This window comes from Hipposideros armiger, unplaced genomic scaffold, assembly GCF_001890085.2.
Source record: "Hipposideros armiger isolate ML-2016 unplaced genomic scaffold, ASM189008v1 scaffold_298, whole genome shotgun sequence".
NCBI classification, from domain to species: domain Eukaryota; kingdom Metazoa; phylum Chordata; class Mammalia; order Chiroptera; family Hipposideridae; genus Hipposideros; species Hipposideros armiger.
In genome coordinates this window covers 1,764,909-1,783,962 of record NW_017731648.1, presented here as the reverse complement: position 1 = coordinate 1,783,962, position 19,054 = coordinate 1,764,909, and the positions used below count along the sequence as shown (strand labels likewise).

General features: G+C 41.2%; 1 protein-coding gene, 1 long non-coding RNA gene and 1 pseudogene across 2 annotated transcripts in view; 1 reads left to right on the top strand and 2 right to left on the bottom strand.

Moving 5' to 3' along the window:
• The window catches only part of LOC109391618 (zinc finger protein 791-like), a 184,445-nt gene that overhangs the window by 47,866 nt on the left and 117,525 nt on the right, over positions 1-19,054 (top strand). The window lies entirely within an intron of this gene.
• Positions 3,858-8,246, bottom strand: LOC109391625 (zinc finger protein 709-like; annotated as a pseudogene).
• Positions 11,056-16,605, bottom strand: LOC109391626 (uncharacterized). Its single transcript, XR_002125879.1, has 3 exons — positions 16,442-16,605; positions 13,510-13,587; positions 11,056-11,136 (listed from the first exon to the last, which is right to left on the bottom strand). It is a non-coding gene; the product is annotated as an uncharacterized LOC109391626 (long non-coding RNA).

Here is a 19,054-nt window from a genome sequence, read left to right as displayed (position 1 = left end):
AAGAACAAAAGGATAGCAACTTGTCTGTTCCCCTTCCCCCAATTCCCCAGTGCTGTTCCCATCCCCCCAATTCCCCAATAAAAAAAATTTAAAAAGAAAAAAAAAAGAGTATATAGTCTCAAGTGCCCAGCAATAGATGATTGGATAAAGATGTGGTACATATATGTAATGGAATATTATTCGGCCATAGAAAAGAATGATATCTTACAATTGGCGACAACATGGATGGACTCAGAGGGTATTATGCTAAGTCAAATAAGCCAGATAGAGAAAGACAAATATCATATGATCTCACTTATATGTAGAATCTAAAAAGACCAAACAAATGAACAAAACAGACTCATAGATACAGAGAACAAACTGATGGCTGCCAGATGGGAGGGGAGTTGGGGGGCTGGGTGAAAAAGTGAAAGGATTAAGAAGTACAAATTGGAAGTTACAAAGTAGTCATGGGGATGTAAAGTACAGCACAGGGAATATAGTCAATAATATTGTACTAACTATGTATAGTGAGTATCAGACTTATCAGAGGGAATCACTTCGTAAATTATATAAATGTCTAACCACTATGCTGTACACCTGAAACTAATATAAAATATCAAATGTCAACTGTAATTTTAAAAAAAGACTACATATAGTCTTTGAGCAAGAAAGACATGATTGGACCAGTGGTCCTATTTTTCTCCCTGGCTAGGTTGTGTTCTCTCAGAATTTACCTACATTTATAGGCCTCAGTTGAGTCATACAAGATATTAAAATATATATATATATATACATAATTTGTATATTTTAACTGAGGTATTTTATGAAAAGAAACAGTGACTAATACACCATAGGAAATACATCAGTGTTTAGATAATAAAGAGGAAAGTCAAAAGCTGTTTCAGAGGACCAGGAACTAGCCTCACTCTCATTGCAAGGTCAACTTATTTCCTGTTGAAGAGAAAAATGTCACATACCTCCTTCATCAGAGGTAACTAGTGACTATGATGGACTAAGACATTTATAAGGGTATGTTGTAACCATATCTCTAAAATTGATAAAAGATAAAGTTTCAAATCACAAAAATGATTAATATTCCCTTCTTCTTACTAAAATGACTGACTGTAAGTTCTTTTAAATTAAGTTTAGCTCCACTACATTGTTTTTGCCTTCTAGAAAACAATGATTACTATTACCAATGATAGAATAAAGTTTACCTCCTCACAGCATCCAATACAGAAAAACATTTTGCTTTCAACAGCAACCAAACCCTGGAACATAAGCCAAAATCCTAGAAGTACTTTACAGCACCATTACTGTTATATTCACAGTGCATATTAGTTTGTGGTCACTCTTATTAGAATTCATTACACACCTCTTTTTTACTACAGATGCAATCCTGTGGGTCACTGGCAAGAGGACACTGATGAAAACCATAATTTGAGTTTTTGGTATTCAGAATGAATGAGGAGTTTCAGACAAAAACTGTAACTATAGAAGAATAACAAATAAAAGTTGCCTAAAAAAAATACCTGAGGGCCGGCTGAGTGGCTCAGTTGGTTAAGAGCTTGCTCAAGAGTGTGAGCTCTGAGCAACAGCAATTCGAGTCCCGGCCCGAGCTGAGCTGCTGCTGAGCTGCCAGGATGGCAGGATAGCTCAGCTAAAAAAAAAAAAAAAAAAAACCCGAACTTTTATGCACATAATATTGATTCATACTGTGTAATGATTAAATGAAGAAAACTGCAACGTTTATCTGAAAATCCATAATTATAATGGAACATTTTCATATATCCTCTCAGTATGTGAAGAACACAATATTAGTTAGCATACAATAGCTTAGAAACAGTTAATAAAATATTTCTATGAAACAACTAGAGAAGTGTTCCTGATAGAAAAAATGCATATACATTTAATTAAAAACAATCAAACATAATTGAAAACATATTGAGGGATTACATTTGGCTACAAGTAATGAGACATGAACACAGTCTTCCTGGCAGGAGAAAGGTGCTTATTGTCACATAAAATGATGGGCCATCAACACCCCAACAAGGGGTCCTCCTGCTGTCAGTCTTTTTAGCGGCTGGGTGAGACACAGGAAGTAGGATCCACAGCATTCATCTATCCACTGCCCATGTCATTCTTTTTGATGGCACTATTGTAGATGTCATGGTGAATCAGGAAAACATATTCACTAGTACCATTAATAGCACAAAGCTCTTTCTTATCCAAATTAGACCTTAAATAGATATAATCTAGAGAAGAAGGGAATCAGAGAATACTTCCAAGCAGGAAAGTCTGAGTTAGTTTCCTGGTGGACACAAGAGGGCTGACAGAAAAAATCCAAACTGATGGGTCTTTGATGTGGAAAACATAAGAGGAAACATATACCGATAATAAAATGCAAATAAAAAAGTTGGTGGTGGGGCCGGCCGAGTGGCGCGTTGGTTAAGAGTTGGCTTGGGACACCAGCTCTGAGCAGCAGGGCCCCAGTTCAGATCCCACATTAGGGCCAGTGACGCTGCACTCTCTACAGCTAAGATGGTGAACAACAGCTCGACCTGGAGCTGGGCTGACATGAGTTGCCAGCAATGGCGTAGGCTGCAGTGGGGCTGGTTGGCAGCTGGCGTGAGCTTTCATGAGCTGCCTGAGCCACCGTGAGCAGCCATCCAATGGCCAGTGAGCAACTGCCTCACCTGGGAAGAGTGCAATCATAATACCAACATGGGCCAGTGAAGCGACGTCCTCCACAACTAGACTGAAGAACAAAAAAACAGCAACTTGTCTGTTCCCCTCCCCCAATTCCCCAAAGCTGCTCCCCTTCCCCAATTCCCCAATAAAAATCTTTAAAAAAAAGTTGGGGGGGGGCAGCGGGTTATCTCAAGTGGTAAGAGCGCAGGCTCATAAACCAAGGTTGCCGGTTTGACTCCCACATGGGCCAAGGAGCTGCACCCTCCACAACTAGATTGAAGACAACTACTTGACTTGGAGCTGATAGGTTCTATAAAAACACATTGTTCCCCAATAAAATTTCTAAAAAAATAAAAATAAAAAAGTTGGTGGTGGTTTTGAGGATAGTCTTGATCAGAAGGGCAAAGAACCTGGAACACTGGATGAAAGACTGTCCTCAAAGGTACTATCCACCTGTCTCTTTCCCAGTACGGTGGCTTCAAAATCTGACTAATGTGTTCTTCACTGCTCCCTTCCAAATCTTATGCAAGTGAGGCTACTGGTGAATTCTAAAATGAAACCATAAAGGGGATGCATTCTGGAAAATCTAGTTCCTGATGTTACCCATAAGGTAGGATGTCTCCAACTCTAGCTTTATTCTATGATAGGCCTCTCTTGTTAAACAGCCTACTCACTAAATACAATTGAAAGGACGGAGAAAAAGCAAAGGCCCAAATACAAAAAAATAATTCACATGAAACAATATTCTTTTATAAACTTGCCATACTTAAAAAATTTATTCCAGGGCCGGCCAAATGGCATGTTGGTTAAGAGCTGGCTTGGGACGCAAGCTCTGAGCATCAGGGCCCTGGTTCGGATCCCACATGTGGACCAGTGACACAGCCCTCTACAGCTAAGATGGTGAACAACAGCTCGACCTGGAGCTGGGCTGCCGTGAGTCGCCGGCGACAGTGTAGGCTGCAGCCCCTGCTGCAGTAGGCTGCCATAAGCTACCATGAGTGGCCGGCAGCCAGTGTGAGCGGCCGGCAGCTGGCGTGAGCTGCCAAGAGCCGCCGTGAGCGGCCGTCCAATGGCCGGCAACCAGCTGCCTCACCCGGGAAGAGCACAACAATCACAATACCAACATGGGCCAGTGAAGTGACGTCCTCCACAACTAGACTGAAGAACAACAGGACAGCAACTTGTCTGTTCCCCTCCCTCAATTCCCCAATAAAATCTTAATTAAAAAAAACAAACGATTTTTCAGTATGAAAAATCGGAAAAGGCTCTTATACCTGTCACTTCCCCAAAGGAGCCTTGTTAGAGAGAAAGATAGAATATATACAATTGGAGATATTCAGGAACCATCTCAAGGCCAGTAGGAAAATCCCAAACACCAAACTTCATTTTTCATGGCCCCTAACACTGAACACATTATCAAAATGTTAAACCTAATTGCACAGTACAAATATACTTCAACTCACCCATGGATCCAACAGGCTTCAAAATGGAAAGGAAATATTAAGTTTTAAGGAAGAGCACTACCCATTAATCTTATATATTATTGTTAAAAGAGGACTCAGAATCTCACTGCAGTATTCATTTCTGAAAGCAATTAGTAGAAATACATATTCCAATGATGTACTTTCAGAAAGAGGCTTGATAAACACAATGTATTTACAAGTTTAATAACAACTCTTTCATGTTGAAAGTTTTCTGGAACATTATACACGGTTTAATTGCCATCAAGCTTTCTCACGTTACTTACATTTATATTTGGTTTTGGCAGAAGTTTTTACTTGTAAGAACGTGACTCAATTAATGTCTTATCCATGTTTACTTTCAAGAGGTTTTATCCAGTGATTCCTTTCATGTCTTCAGAACAAAAACTGGGATTAAAGGCTTCCTCACATCATGAACATTCATATGATGTCTCTACAGTGTACATTCTCATGTCATCGAATGGTCGTGTGAAAATGAAGGCATTACCACAGTGTCTACATTCATAGGGTTTCTCTCCAATATGAGTTCTTTCATGTATTCAAAGATCACTGGGACACCTAAATGCTTTCCTACATGTTTTACATTCATAGGGTTTCCTTCCAGCATGATTTGTCATGTATTTGGAAACTTAGATGAGAACAGGAAGCTTTACCACATTGCTTATTCACAGGATCTCTGCTGTGAGACCTTTTGTGTGTTTGTAAGAAACTTATCTGTAGGCTTTACCACATTGTTTACATTCACTGGATTTCTCTCCAGTGTGATTTTTCATGTTTTTGAAGATAGCCTAGACACCTGAATGCTTTACTACATTCTTTACATTTATAGGGTTTCCCTTCATGTGAGTTCTTTCATGCCTTCGGAGATAACTGCGACAAATAAATGCTTTAGTACATTCCTTACATTCATAGGGTTTCTCTCCAGTATGAGTTCTTTTGTGTGCTTGGAAGCATTTGTGATCTGTGTAGGCTTTGCCACACAGTTTACATTCATAGGGTTTCTCTCCAGTGTGAGTCCTTTCGTGTGTTTTTAAGGAACTGTAAACTCTGAAGGCTTTTCCACACTCCTTACATTCATAAGGCTTCTCTCGAGTGTGAGTTCTCTCATGTTTTTGAAGATCACCACTAGGACACCTGAATGCTTTATTACATTTTTTACATTCATAGGGTTTCTCTCCAGTGTGATTTCTTTCATGTTTTCAAAAATTAGAATAACATCTGAAGGCTTTTCCACACTCCTTACATTCATAGGGTTGGTCTCGCGAATGAGTTCTTTCATGTGTTTGTAAAGAACTGTGATGTCTGTAGGCTTTTCCACATTGTTTACATTCACAGGGCTTCTCTCCTGTGTGGATGCTTTCATGCCTTCGAAGATCACTGGGTAACTGAACGCTTTACTACATTTTTTACATTCATGGGGTTTCTCTCCAGTGTGATTTCTTTCATGTCTTAGAAGATGACTGGGTGAACTGAAGGCTTTTCCACATTATTTACATTCATATGGTTTCTCTCCAGTGTGAGTCCTTTCATGTATCCTAAATGAACTGGGAGAAATGAATGCTTTCTCACATGCCTTACATTTATAAGGTCCTTCCCCAGTTGATGCGACCCATGCACCAAACGAGCACTCCTGACTCGTTAGCCAGGAGTCTACCAAAAGGGTACCTGAGAGGATTGGGTGGGAGACTGGAAAAGAAAGAGACTAGAGATGAAAGCTGGGGACAGGAGGTCCACCCAATGCTGATAGCAGAGAGTGGCCCCGTTTATTGTTTATACACAGCTTTTATAGCAAAAGTAACTTTCCTTAGGTAGGGGGGTTTTGGGAACTTGAAATAGTCCCCTCCTCCCAGGGAACACCTCCCCCGGGACTTTCCATAGGGTGTAGGGAAGCAATCTTCCCAGGGTTAAAGCAAAACATAACAAGCAGAAACTGTTAATAGGATGGCATTCCACTCTGTAGCTTTCAAGGCCTTTGGCTGTTTTCTCCTCAACGGCCAACCTTCCCACGCTGCTCACCTGGGCCTGAGAGCCTGTCAGCCTGCCAGCTTTCAGGCTTAATCCTTACTGCAAGCCTCCAGCTCCCTACACCCAGTGTGAGTGACCATGTGTACCTGAAGGCTTGAGAGAGCACTAAAGGTTTTCCCATTACATTTGTAGGGTTTTTCCCCAGTGTGACTTCTTTCATGTCTTCGAAGAGAATGGAGAGAACTGAAGTCTTTATTACATTTTTTACATCCATAGGGTTTCTCTCCTGTGTGAGTCCTTTCATGTGTTTTAAAGGTTTTATGATATCTAAAAACTTTACCACATTTTTTACATTTATAGGGTTTCACTTCTGTGTGAGTCCTTTCATGTGATTGAAGACCTTGATAAGATGTGTAGGCTTTTCCACATTCTTTACATTCATAGGGTTTCTCTCCTTTGTGGGTCCTTTCATGTCTCTGAAATCTTTGATAATATCTGAAGGCTTTAGCACATTGTTTACATTGATAGGTTTTCTCTCCAGTGTGGATGGTTTCGTGTATTCGAAGTGAATATGAAGAACTCAAGGCCTTTCCACATTCTTTACATACACATGGTTTCTCTCCAGTGTGACTTATTTTATGTTTTTGGAAAGAAAAGTAAAATCTGAAGGTTTTACCACATTGTTTACATTCATAGGGTTTCTCTCCAGTGTGAATCCTTTCATGTATCCTAAATGAACTGGGAGAAATGAATGCTTTCTCACATAAGGTCCTTCCCCATAATGAGTGACCACGTGTACTTGAAGGCTTGAGCGAGCACAAAAGGCTTTCTCATATTCCTTACATTTGTAGGGTTTCCCCCTGGTATGAGTTCTTCCATGTCTTCAAAGAAAATACAGACAAGTGAAGGCTTTACTACATTTTTTACATCCATAGGGTTTCTCTCCTTTGTGAGTCCTTTCATGTGTTTTAAGAGTTTCAAGACATCTACAGGCTTTTCCACATTGTTTACAATTATAACTTTTCTGGCCAGTGTGGGGTCTTTCATGTATTTGAAGTAAAGATGAATAACTGAAGGCTCTCCCACATACCTTACATTTACATGGCTTCTCTCCATATGTCAGACACTCAGAAGGCTTGTGTCCAGTGTGGCATCTGATGTGCCTATTGCGAGATGACGACTGTATGAAGACCTTTCTACATATGCTGTATTCCCATGGTTTTACTCCAGGAGGAGTTTTCTTGTTCAGATTGAGATTTGGAACAAGGCTGAAGTTGTCTCCACATTGACTACCCTCTTTCCTTTCACAGATTCTCTCTACCATATGACTTCTGTAAAAAACAAGAAGCACATTATTAATGATTTCTTTATCAGTGATTTTATATTAGTAAAATATTTAAACTACATTTTTATGATTTATTCCAGAAGTATGTTTTCTGCCTTGTCTAAATTGTTTGAAATTGAACATACTCAATGTTCCCTAAAAAACTTTACCCTTGTTATTATCAAAACAGCAATATTCATATATAGGGTTTATTTCTACTGTATGCAAGTGAACTATTTTGCAAACACTGAACATCTATATCATACATAAAAAAGTAATTTGGTAAAAGTGTTCTGAGATTAAATTTGAAGCAGTGGTTGTTTTGGTTGCTTTAAAAAAAATTGTAACATATCAAGATTCTCATGCAAGACAATGCTTTCTACTGTGACTGAGACTCACCTTCTTTTTCTCACCTGGTTTTTGTACTGATCTTCAATGTCATGATTTTCCCATTTTTTTCCTAAAATGCAGACCAACAAAAATGAATCTAAAATATTAGAAATTATAGGAAAATTATTAGATTCTAGATCCAAGAATGGCTGTCACAATACCCAGTTTATTTATCAATGGCCTCCATTCCCACATTATACATCTTAGAACAACGGTGATGGGTAAGAAACACTTGCTCTCTAATTAACAAGGTGAAGGTAACTTGTCATCCTTACCTACTGAGGCCAGGTTACTGAAGGTTTCCCGCATCACATTTTGGTAGAGTTTCTTCTGTGAAGGATGCAGTAAGGCCCACACTCCTCCAGGGTGAAGGTCACAGCCACATCTTCATAGGCTACTGAGTTCTAAAACATCCAAAATGTGTGTATAGTAGGATGTGTGAGAGTGATAGTACTGGACACCTAGACTTCACTCATAAGGTTATGTATGGCTCTGTCATCTCTAAATATTTATTCTATGACTTGATCATCAGAAACATACTCTCTTCATACTTCCTCATAAATTTAGCAATGTCATAAACACATGGAAATTATTCCTACTTTTACAGTGATCCTGTTACATCCTATTTTTCTCTAATGGCAGGGTACAGAGCATGTTGAGAAAAGATGGAAATGCTATACAGATGCAACAATTATTTTAAAATCATCAATTCCTTGTGAAAAAAAATCTTTCATGTTATTCCTTTAACCCACAACTTACAGCACTCCATGGGGTAGACGGTCACATCTGCATAAAGTTTCAGTGAATAAAAACATAGTCAATGGCCGACCAAGTGGCGCGTTGGTTAGAACCTGGCTTGGGACACCAGCTCTGAGCAGCAGGGCTCTGGTTCAGATCCCACATGAAGGCCAGTGATGCTGCGCCCTCTACAGCTAAGATGGTGAACAACAGCTCGACCTGGAGCTGGGCTGCCGTGAGTCACCGGCGACGGCATATGCTGCAGAGGGGCTGATCAGCAGCCGGCATGCACTTTCATGAGCCGCCGTGAGCAGCCATGAAGGGCCGTTAAATGCCCCGCGAGCTACTGCCTCACCAGGGAAGAGCGCAATGATAATACCTACATGGGCCAGTGAAGCAACGTCCTCCACAACTAGACTGAAGAACAAAAGGACAGTAACTTGTCTGTTTCCCTTTCCCAATTCCCCAATAAAATCTTTAAAAAAAAAAACATAGTCAAGAACTGGAAGCTTTTTCTTCTATTCCCATCACCAAAAATGAAAAGCCCATGTGGCCATATTGTCCTAAAGTCCTCCATACCATTAGAAGTACAGGCATAACTCATTTTATTTCACTTCATTTTATTGCACTTCATAGAAACCGTATTTTTATCCACATCAGGTCCAGACCCTCCACTAGCAAAAGAGTATCTCACTGAAGACTCAGATGATAGTATTTTTTAGCAATAAAACATTCAAACATTTTTAATTTTTCAATTACAGTTGACATTCAATATTATATAGTTTCTGGTGTACAGCATAGTGGGTAGACATTTATATAACTTATGAAGTGACCCCTTGATAAGTCCAATACCCACCTGACACTATACATAATTATTACAATATTATCGACTATATTCCCTATGCTATACTTTATATCCCCACAATAAAGCATTTTTAAATTAAGGTATGTACATTAGTTTGTTATACATAATGCCATTGCACACTTAATAGACTACAGTATAGTACAAACATAACACTTATATGCACTGGGAAATCAAAAAATTCATGTGACTCACTTTGTTGTGATATTTGCTTTATTGCAGTGGTCTGCAACCGAACCTAGAATATTTCTGAGTTATGCTTGTAATCAGATGAAGCTGGCTGAATAAAAGTATTTTTGTAAGAAAGTACTGCTTTTACCTTATGTAATATTTATCTCAGACACAGCTCTTTCTTTCTCTCTCTGTCTGATTTGATGCAGCTAGAAAGTTATTATAGCTCAGACATGAAGAAGACATGACACTTTAGACCACAAAATCCCTATACTCTGTGCCTCAGGGCTGCTGCCAATCAATTTCTGGCACACACAGGCACACACACTGAGATAATAATAAGGCAAAAGTGCACTTCCTGGCAGGACCATAGCAGTCTATCCTGAGCCCTGCTGACATTGAGGAATAGGTTAATAGCTGCAGATTGCAAGAGAGTTCACTGATGTACACAATGGCTTGATAATAAATTTGCTCATGATTTAAACTACATAAACATGTCAGCAGTGCTTTACTCCAAACTCACCTAAAGTTGCCATTTCCCAATCAGGAGAAGTGTTTCCTGACCAGCCACCCTCGAGGTTGCCCTCCCTTCTGCTGTCATGTCCAAGCTACCCGGTGGAGTAAACATGAGAGCTCAGCCGCTGAGCATGGGAATCCCTCAGCTGATGACCCCACACTCAGCCAGTAGTGTATGAAAGGGACTACAGCTTCCATAACAGAAGTATCTGGGGTAAGGCAGGCCTCTCAAGCAGACATGAAAGAGCTTGTGAGAGCTAGGGTGAGACTTCACACACAAGGATGGGAGTTCACTTCCTACCCCAAAGGAGGGAGCACTAAGTCTTTCTTATCACCTTTCACAGGTGCAGGGCACAAGAAGAGAAAGGACGAGGCTTTAAAGCTGTCAGGTGTCAATCATGAAAAACTGGACTCAAAGACTTCAGGTTTCTGGTCTGGCATTTAAGTAACTTAGATGTTGTCATTACAAACCTCACTAGAAAAAAGTTTTTAAAAAATGAAATATGGGCCGGCCGAGTGGTGCGATGGTTAAGAACTGGCTTGGGATGCCAGAGGGCCCCGGTTCGGATACCACATATGAGGGCCAGTGACATTGCCCTCTACAGCTAAGATGCTGAACAACAGCTCAACCTGGAGCTGGGCTGCCGTGAGTCCCCGGCGAACGCATAGGCTGCAGCCCCTGCTGCAGTGGGTTGCCATGGGCTACCGTGGTAGCCAGCAGCCAGCGTGAGCGGCCAGCAGCCGCAGTGAGCGGGCGTCCAGAAGCCGGCGACTGATCTGCCTCGCCCGGGAAGAGCGCAATGATGGTGCCAACTTGGGCCAGTGAAGCAACGTCTTCCACAACTAGACTGAAGAACAAAACGACAGCAACTTGTCTGTTCCCCTTCCCCCAATTCCCCAGCACTGTTCCCATCCCCCCAATTCCCCAATAAAAATCTTTTTAAAAAATGAAATAAACTTCTCTTCTTAGATCTATCGGAGTATTTCGGTCACAGGATAATCCAGGATCTCCAAAACTAAGAAAGAGAAAGATGACATTTTAAATTACTCCTTTCCCACAATATTCTGTTAACACAGCCTGTACACACACAAAAAACTCTTATAAGTCTCATGCAAAGCCAAAAAGGAACAAAAAAGGACACAACATCCATGAACCCTGGGACAACCTTTAAACAGAAGGCTTAAATACACATCATGGAACTAACTGAAAGAAGAGAAAGAGAAAAGACAAGAAGAAATCAGTGCAGTATCACTCAGACTTTCCTAAAATGAATGATGGATGGCACACTGTAGATCCAGGAAGCTCAGAGAACATGAAACATGGTAAACAAAAATGTGAACACCCAAGTATCTCATATTCACACCAGACAAAAATCAAAGACAAAGAGAATATATTTAAATAAGCTAGAGGGGAAAACACCTTAGTTATAAACAAAGGTTAGAATTAAATCAGACTTCTTTTCAGAAACTGTGCAAAGAAGAGAGTGGAGTGAAATATTAAAAGTTTGAAAGAAAAATACCACTGTCCTAGAATTCTGTGTCAAGCAAAATTACCCTTCAAAAATAAAGAAGAAATAAGAATTTTTGAAACAAAAATTGAGGGAACTTATCAGTACATCTACTTGGAAGAAATGTTCAAAAATTCATCAGAAAAAATGTAAAGGGTGAAGGTGAGAGACTACAGAAAAAAAAATAAATCTCTTTTGTATTTCTTATATTTAAGATAATAGATGACTTTGTTTAAAATAATATTATCAACAATTTATTTGGCAATTATGAGCTTATGAACGAGTGAAATTAATGACAACAATGTGACAAGGGACACAGAAGGGGAAACTGGGAATAATGTATGGCCAGTGAAGTGGTACAGTGTGACACAGGAGGTGAACCTACTTGTAAATGTATACTCAAAACTCAAGGGTAACCACTAAAATAGTTTTTAAAAATATGATATCCTAAGAGAAGAGAAAACATGAATCAGGTAGAATGCTCAATTAAAGTGAAAAAAAAAAAAAAGACAGAAAAAAGGTGGAAAACCAAAAGAAACAAAGAACAACGCCAACATACAGAGGAGAAACAGTAAAAGCTGTGGTAGATATTAATCCAACTGAATCAATCACCACTTTATCATCAATGGTCTCAATACAACTAAAAGATACAGTAATATCAACTTTCAAAAACAATTAGATGTCTAGAAGAAAGGCATTTTAAATATAAAGACAGAGATAGATGAAAGGTAAAGGAATTTTTTAAAATGTACCATGCCAACACTAATGAAAAGAAAGCTGCCACAGGTATATGAATTTCAGAAAATCACATAGGACAGAGTTGAACTAAACAGCGCCATATAGTAACTGAATTTCGTTGTAATCTATGAAATACTTCATGTAACAACAGCCAAATTCACATTCTTCTCAAGTTGACATGGAACATTCACCAAGACAGAACACATTCTAGGACATAAAACACAGCTTAACAAATTTGAAAGAATAGAAATCATATAAAATATGGTGTCACATCACTAAGGCATTAATCTAGAAACAAATAACAGAAAGACAGTTGATAAAAACCCCAAAATGTGAAAATTCAACAACACACTTTTAAATAATGAAATGAAAACGAGACTTATGAAAGGTTGTGGGATGCAGCAAAAGTAATGCTTAGAGGGAAATTTATGCCATAGAATACACTAGAAAAAAGATGTATAATGAATAGTATAAGCATCTAACTTAGGAAACAACTAATGAAGAGCAAATTAAACCCAAAGTAAGCAGAATAATAGTAATTAGAAAATAAATCAATGTAATTATGCAAAATCAATGAAGAAAATATAAACAACAACAAAAAAGCTGGTTATTGACAAGATTAATAAAATTGATAAACACCTAGTCAACATAACCAAGAGACAGAAATTACATCCTAAGGCCATCATGGGTAACTCCAGGTGTGAGAGGTGGTCAGTGAAGACTCTGTGGTGAAGAGGTCTCTGAGAACACTATCAGGTGTGCCTGTCGTATGACAACAGAACAGTCTAGAGCCTTCTATGGTAGGGGTGCCCATTCAAAGTGGGGCAATTTGCAAGTAACAGCATAAATGGGCTCAAGTAAAATTTATAAACAAGGAATATGTTGCCTCCTGAACATGAAAAGAATCTAGACAATGTTGTGGGTGCTGAGAAGGATTTCTAGATATTTCTTCATGGTTTCAGAAAGGAAGTAGCCTTCAGTTTACTAAATAATTTTTTTGAAAATATATCCAAAGCCTCAGGGTGTCATATGTCTGGGGCAATGGCTCCTCCACTTTTTGCAAGCCTCTTTTTCCAATACATATATGTCCTGAATGTCAAATGAATGTCCACAAAAGAGAACATCATGAATGTCATGTCATACCTGTTCTCCTGGAGCAAGGTAAACGCAGCTCAGATCCTGCCTGCAGAGACTGTGAGGTGGTAATGGTGCTGAGGTTCCCTGAGAGGAACCAAGTAAAGCATGTCATGTCCCTTCAGAGGTGAAGGCCAAGTGCAGCTGAGAGGCTGTTGACATAGGCACTGAACAGACCAGACTTAGCCAAATCTATGAGAGTGGAATGTGAACCCATTGTACCAGTTGCTGGGTGATGGAGGAAGTAATTTCCATAATGTTGGGGACTGGGATAGGGTTTTCTTTGGTGTGACAACAGCCAACAGCCTCAGGGTTGCAGTAATCAAGTGTCATTCATTCTTTCCAGGTTTACAAATAGGTCACATTCAGATGTTTAAAGGAGAAGCACTGGGGAGAATCACTTCTTCCTAATAGGTTTCTTAAAACAGTTTTCAATCCTTCAGGGTCCTCTTTAATTTACACTAGATCATATCAACTAATTTAAGTCAGGGGTAAGAACCATGGAGTCCCATTTTGTGAATCCAATTTGGAAGTGGCAAAGACGTAATTTAATTGAATTGTAATTTATCAGTTATTGGTTCAGAGCTTTCCTGGTCACTGTGGGTTATTTTAGGAGAATGGGCGCTATAACACCTGAGCAGCCCCAGGAATGAACTCTGGGAGCTCCACACACATCCCCCCACTCCTGTAATCATGGAAGTGCTCCCTACGCCAGACTTCCATTCTCACAGTGTGGAAACTCTCAGCCTGATTCAGTTTAAGGTTCTGACCCACATGAACTCCCCAATTCATAAACCCTTTGTCCACAAAACAGAACATCTGATCTTCACAGACTTCTCAATGTGCAAAAATTACACTGAATGCACCTACACTGGGGATGCAAAACTCAAATATAAGATCTAAAAATGTCTAGGCCTAAAAACCTGCAACTACAACCACAGAAAGGGCATCACCACCACCACCCCACACATGTGCACCCCCAGCTCTCCAGGGCTGCAGCTTCTCTCAGTGTAAAGGTCCCTCCATGGTGGGTGTGAGCAGGTAGGACACCTGCAGGGGAGGCTCCCCAGGAAGAACCACTGGGCCTTCAAGTACTTCCCTTTGCAGCTCAAGGGGCCTTAGCTTGGGTCACTGACAACAGGCCTCTGCTCCCCACTGTAGATGCTTTGAACCACAGTTGATATTCTTTTTTTTTTTTTTTTAAGATTTTATTGGGGAATGGGGGAAGGGGAACAGTGTTGGGGAATTAGGGAAGGGGTGCAGCCAAGCTGTTGTCCTTCAATCTTAGTTGTGGAGGGTGCAGCTAGCTCAGCTCCCAAGTCCAGTCACCATCTGGCCGCCCAACAGCAGCTCCGCTGCTCAGCTCAAGGTGCTGTGTTCAATCTTAGCTGTGGGTGGGCATAGCCCACCATCCCATTCAGGAGTCCAACCAGCAACCTAGTTGTTAGGAGCACGTGCTCTCACCAGCTGAGCCATCCTGCCACCTGTTGGCAGCTCAGCGGCAGCTCACTGGCCCATGTGGAAATAGAAATGTTGCCAGAGCTCACACTCTTAACCAACTGAGCCACTATGCCAGCCCCACAGTTAATATTCTAAATGACACAAACCCAGTGTTTAAACAATCCACCAAAAATCACACAAACCCAGCATTTACATGGAAAGGAAGAAAATTATAAGGGTCTTGCAGTAGTAGTTCAATCAGAAAACCCCAAATATCAATTCATTTCAGAAAAAAGCTGTCAGTTACTTATGATTTGCAAAGAAAGAAATTGATTTGTAAATGATAGTTCTACTTGAACAATTTTGTTCTGCAAGGCTAAGCCCTGGACTTGTATTTTAAAACACCCAAAAGTAAACAAACCTTAGAAACTTACTACACATGGTCAGGGGAAGAAAGAATTCTAAACAAATGGAATGTAATACTGGAATATTTTGTTTCTTTTTTTCTGAAATTCACATCTTTGTGCCTGTTTGAAACTATTTTATACTGAATTTCAATCATATTAATTACATTTTACATTTACTGCAAAACGGAGACTTAAAAAAAAAAGTAAATAAATCTTTTCAAGGTGACAAACCCAGGGAGGGGCAGTACTGACCGGAGAGGACACCCAGAAAAATTTCCAAAGAGGAACCTCTACCCAAAGGACTTCCCATAGGACGTCTGTGCCCAGAAAAGGTCCTGGGGGAGAGGAACGGGGATTCCATACAACGTCTTCCAGGTGGTTGATTATTCTGGCTAAAATATCCTCTCATAAAATATCCACAGACAAATATAAATCTTTAATTTATATTTAGCCATTGCATGGGGGTGGGGGTGGGGTTGTAAATGTACAATTAAAATATCGGGTCTGTTTGAAATGCACCCCGGAGGGCAAACAGTTGATAATGATGCTGTGAAACAGAAAAGGGACGCTGGCTTAGGGAATAAGATGGATCTGGAAATTTAGGGACTTGTTGCCACTCCCAGGAGGAGGTAGGCTGGGTCCTAGATTAGAGACCCTGCTCCCCCAAACATGTGTAAAACTCAGGAGAAAAACTGCTGACCTTTGGGAGAAATGAGGACTGGGGAGCCCCACAAACTACAGCTCCTTCCACGCACGAACCCCCAGAGATGGAGACACGATTGTCACCTGATGGCCCTCCCAGTAGTCACCGCAGTATCTAGGGAGTCGCGGGGCTGCGGGGGCAGGGCTGCCCAGAGAGGCTCCGGGGCCGGGGCCTAAATCGAGGTGCGCAGTGATGGGACAGGGCGCCCGGGGTCCCGGCTGCCGGCCCAGCTCCCACGCTGTGTACCGGAGGGGGTTGAGGTCTGAGAGGCGTCCCGAGGGACTCGGGTCCGCAGACTCCAGACTTGACCGCGAGGACTGTCCCGCCACAGCAGGTTCGGATTAGCGTCCCCCTCCCCAAGTCCCGCCTCCGCGCCAGCCTGTATACTCACCATTTCTAGGTTTCCGGGGCTCCCTGAGTCCCTCCTACACTCCCACGACCTGTACAGGTCAGAGCGGGACAATAGGCTGCGGCAGAGACACCAGAGACCATGAAAGACAAGTCAGGAGTGAACCCCAGCAAGGTTGGATGGAGAAGAGACCAACATGCCCTTTAGGTGCGTAGCCCCACCCACCTGTCTCTACGGTCCCCCTGATTGGGCAGCCTGAGTGACAGCCAGGGGGAGGATAAGAGGCTGAATCTAACGGGCTTCCGCTGTTGGGCGGGAACCTGTCCTGGCCTGGGACGTTTGCAATTAAATATCAATAGAACTGTTTCACCGCCTGGGGTTGATTTTGTAGTCCCTGCATCATTTTAGGAATGCGTGGCAAAAGTTGGCTCTAATGCTAAACTGAATAAATGGGGAGCTTACCTTGATTGGGAAATAGGAGCCTCTCTAGAGGAAGCACAGATAGACTTTCTCCTCTCCGGGAAGTTAATAAAAATGTTTTAGAAACTGCCTTTGAACTAAAGTAGGCTTCCAAAACTGCTCAGTGCCAACACCCCACTTCACCCTTTCTCCAGATACTCAGTAGATCACAAACCTTCTGGTCTCCCTTGTCTGGACTCGCCCTCCCTTTCTCCTCCTCTCTCCTCTCACACCGCTTCCCCATCCCCCTAATGACCTGGGAAACTAAGAACAGAAAGCCAGACCAAGATAGACTAGAAAAACCAGAAATTCTGGCCGCTCCTTTTAGAGAAAATTAGCAATCATTTTCTGTCCTTGGGCTAGAACAGAATTAAGAAATTTAAAGATCATCCTGATCTCCAAGACCCTGTTGAGTTCACAAAGGAATTTCATTTAACTGTTAGAACATTATGATCCTGGCTACTGTGACCTGTTCCAACTAATACACCTATTGGCTTCTGAGAGTAAAGCAGCAGAATGGCTAAGTGAGATTTGCTGGAAAATTCCTGTGGAGGACTTTTTAAAACAAAGAGAAAGACTAGGAAAATTGCTGGGAATTATCCCACTGGTTTTATCAAGCCATCCGTCCCTGAGATTTCCCGCACCCCCCCCCCGCACCCCCCCTTTGTCCCCTGGAATGACAGGATGGAAATCCAGCAAAGTAAGCAAAGACCTGATGAAAGCTGTGGACAGAAAAGGGGCCACATGTTAAACGTGACAAGCTCAGGAGACTGAAAAAATAGCCACATAAAATGGTCGGTAGTCACATCTTTGGCCTGTAGCTTCCTTGACAAAGGTCAACCTTTACCGTAAGTGAGCCTTGCAATATCAGAGTAATCTCTTTTTCCAGACTCCCCAGAGGGCAAAACCCACCACACCGGAGCAGAAATCTACAAAATCCCTCATCGTTATCTTGTTCCCCAAGTAGTATCTCTATGTGCTGTAAAATGCTATTAACTATACTGTACCCACCAATGTAAAGAAGTGTGTGTTCTCTATTTTATTTTTTATCCAATCTCAGAGATTTCCCTGCTTTGCTTTCCCCCACCCCCTTAATCTACAACCAGTGTATTTCATGTAACTCTCCTCTTTTGATTCTAATGTATAAAATAAATTGCAAACAGGCCATTGTCTGGAGCATTTTCTCAATCCGTTGAGATTTTGCTTCCTGGCAATTTTTGTCAGTTTGGATCAAATAAACTCTTATAAGCTTTCTCTTAGGCTGGATGTTTTTTCGTTGACAAAGTGTACTTGATTTCTTTCAACATTTTGAGAAAACTTTCACACAACATTCAGGACTATCCTCAGTCAGTTGTATGGATCAATGATCCATTGCTCAATTTGGAATTTTTGGAAGGATTAGATGAGGGGCTTGTAACTGATTAAACAACATAAACTGGCCAACCACACATACTGACAAACTAGCAATTCTGGCCAGTCAATTATCTAAAACTATCCAAAAGAAAGAACAAAATAAAGCTACTAAAATCAGCTCCAGCAGTTAAGCAATCAGGTCAGGCCTCCCTGAAGGCTTTATCAACAAGGAGAAAGGAGTCTGCTTTTACTGTAAAAGGCCAGGTCATCTGAAGGGTTGTAGAAAACTCAAGTGGGATTTAGAGAAAGAAAAGGAAGAGAAACAAGCAACGTGCTGTTGTCAAACAGAAACAGTTAGTCCATCTGGTGGCGCTAGCAGAGCCAAACACTAAACGCTGAGAATTGCAGTGGAGAAATATTGGCTGTTTTATTGGTGAATGGAGCCATCCAGGAGAACCAGAAACTAATGCTCAAAAGCCCGAATCTCCCCAATGGCATGTACAGCAAAGTCACAGGACACCATGGGTAAGGGGTTGGGGTTGTGCTGAGAGCTGATTGGTTAGAGGTGAGGTAAAGGTAATAAATCATTTCTTCAGGTCTTGAGGACAGTTCTGAGGTCTTTTCCACAATCCCTCTGTCCGGTCTCATGGGAAAGTAGCCAGGGTGTCACTCAACCTTAGGATTCAGGAACTGAAATACAATTTAGGTCAAGATGTCATCTTTAGCCTGCCAGAGATCCAGACCCTGTGACCATTAATTATTGAGGTACAGGCTACTGGAAATGCTAGGTCCCAAGGGACATGTGTGTGTGTGTGTGTGTGTGTGTGTGTGTGTGTGTGTGTG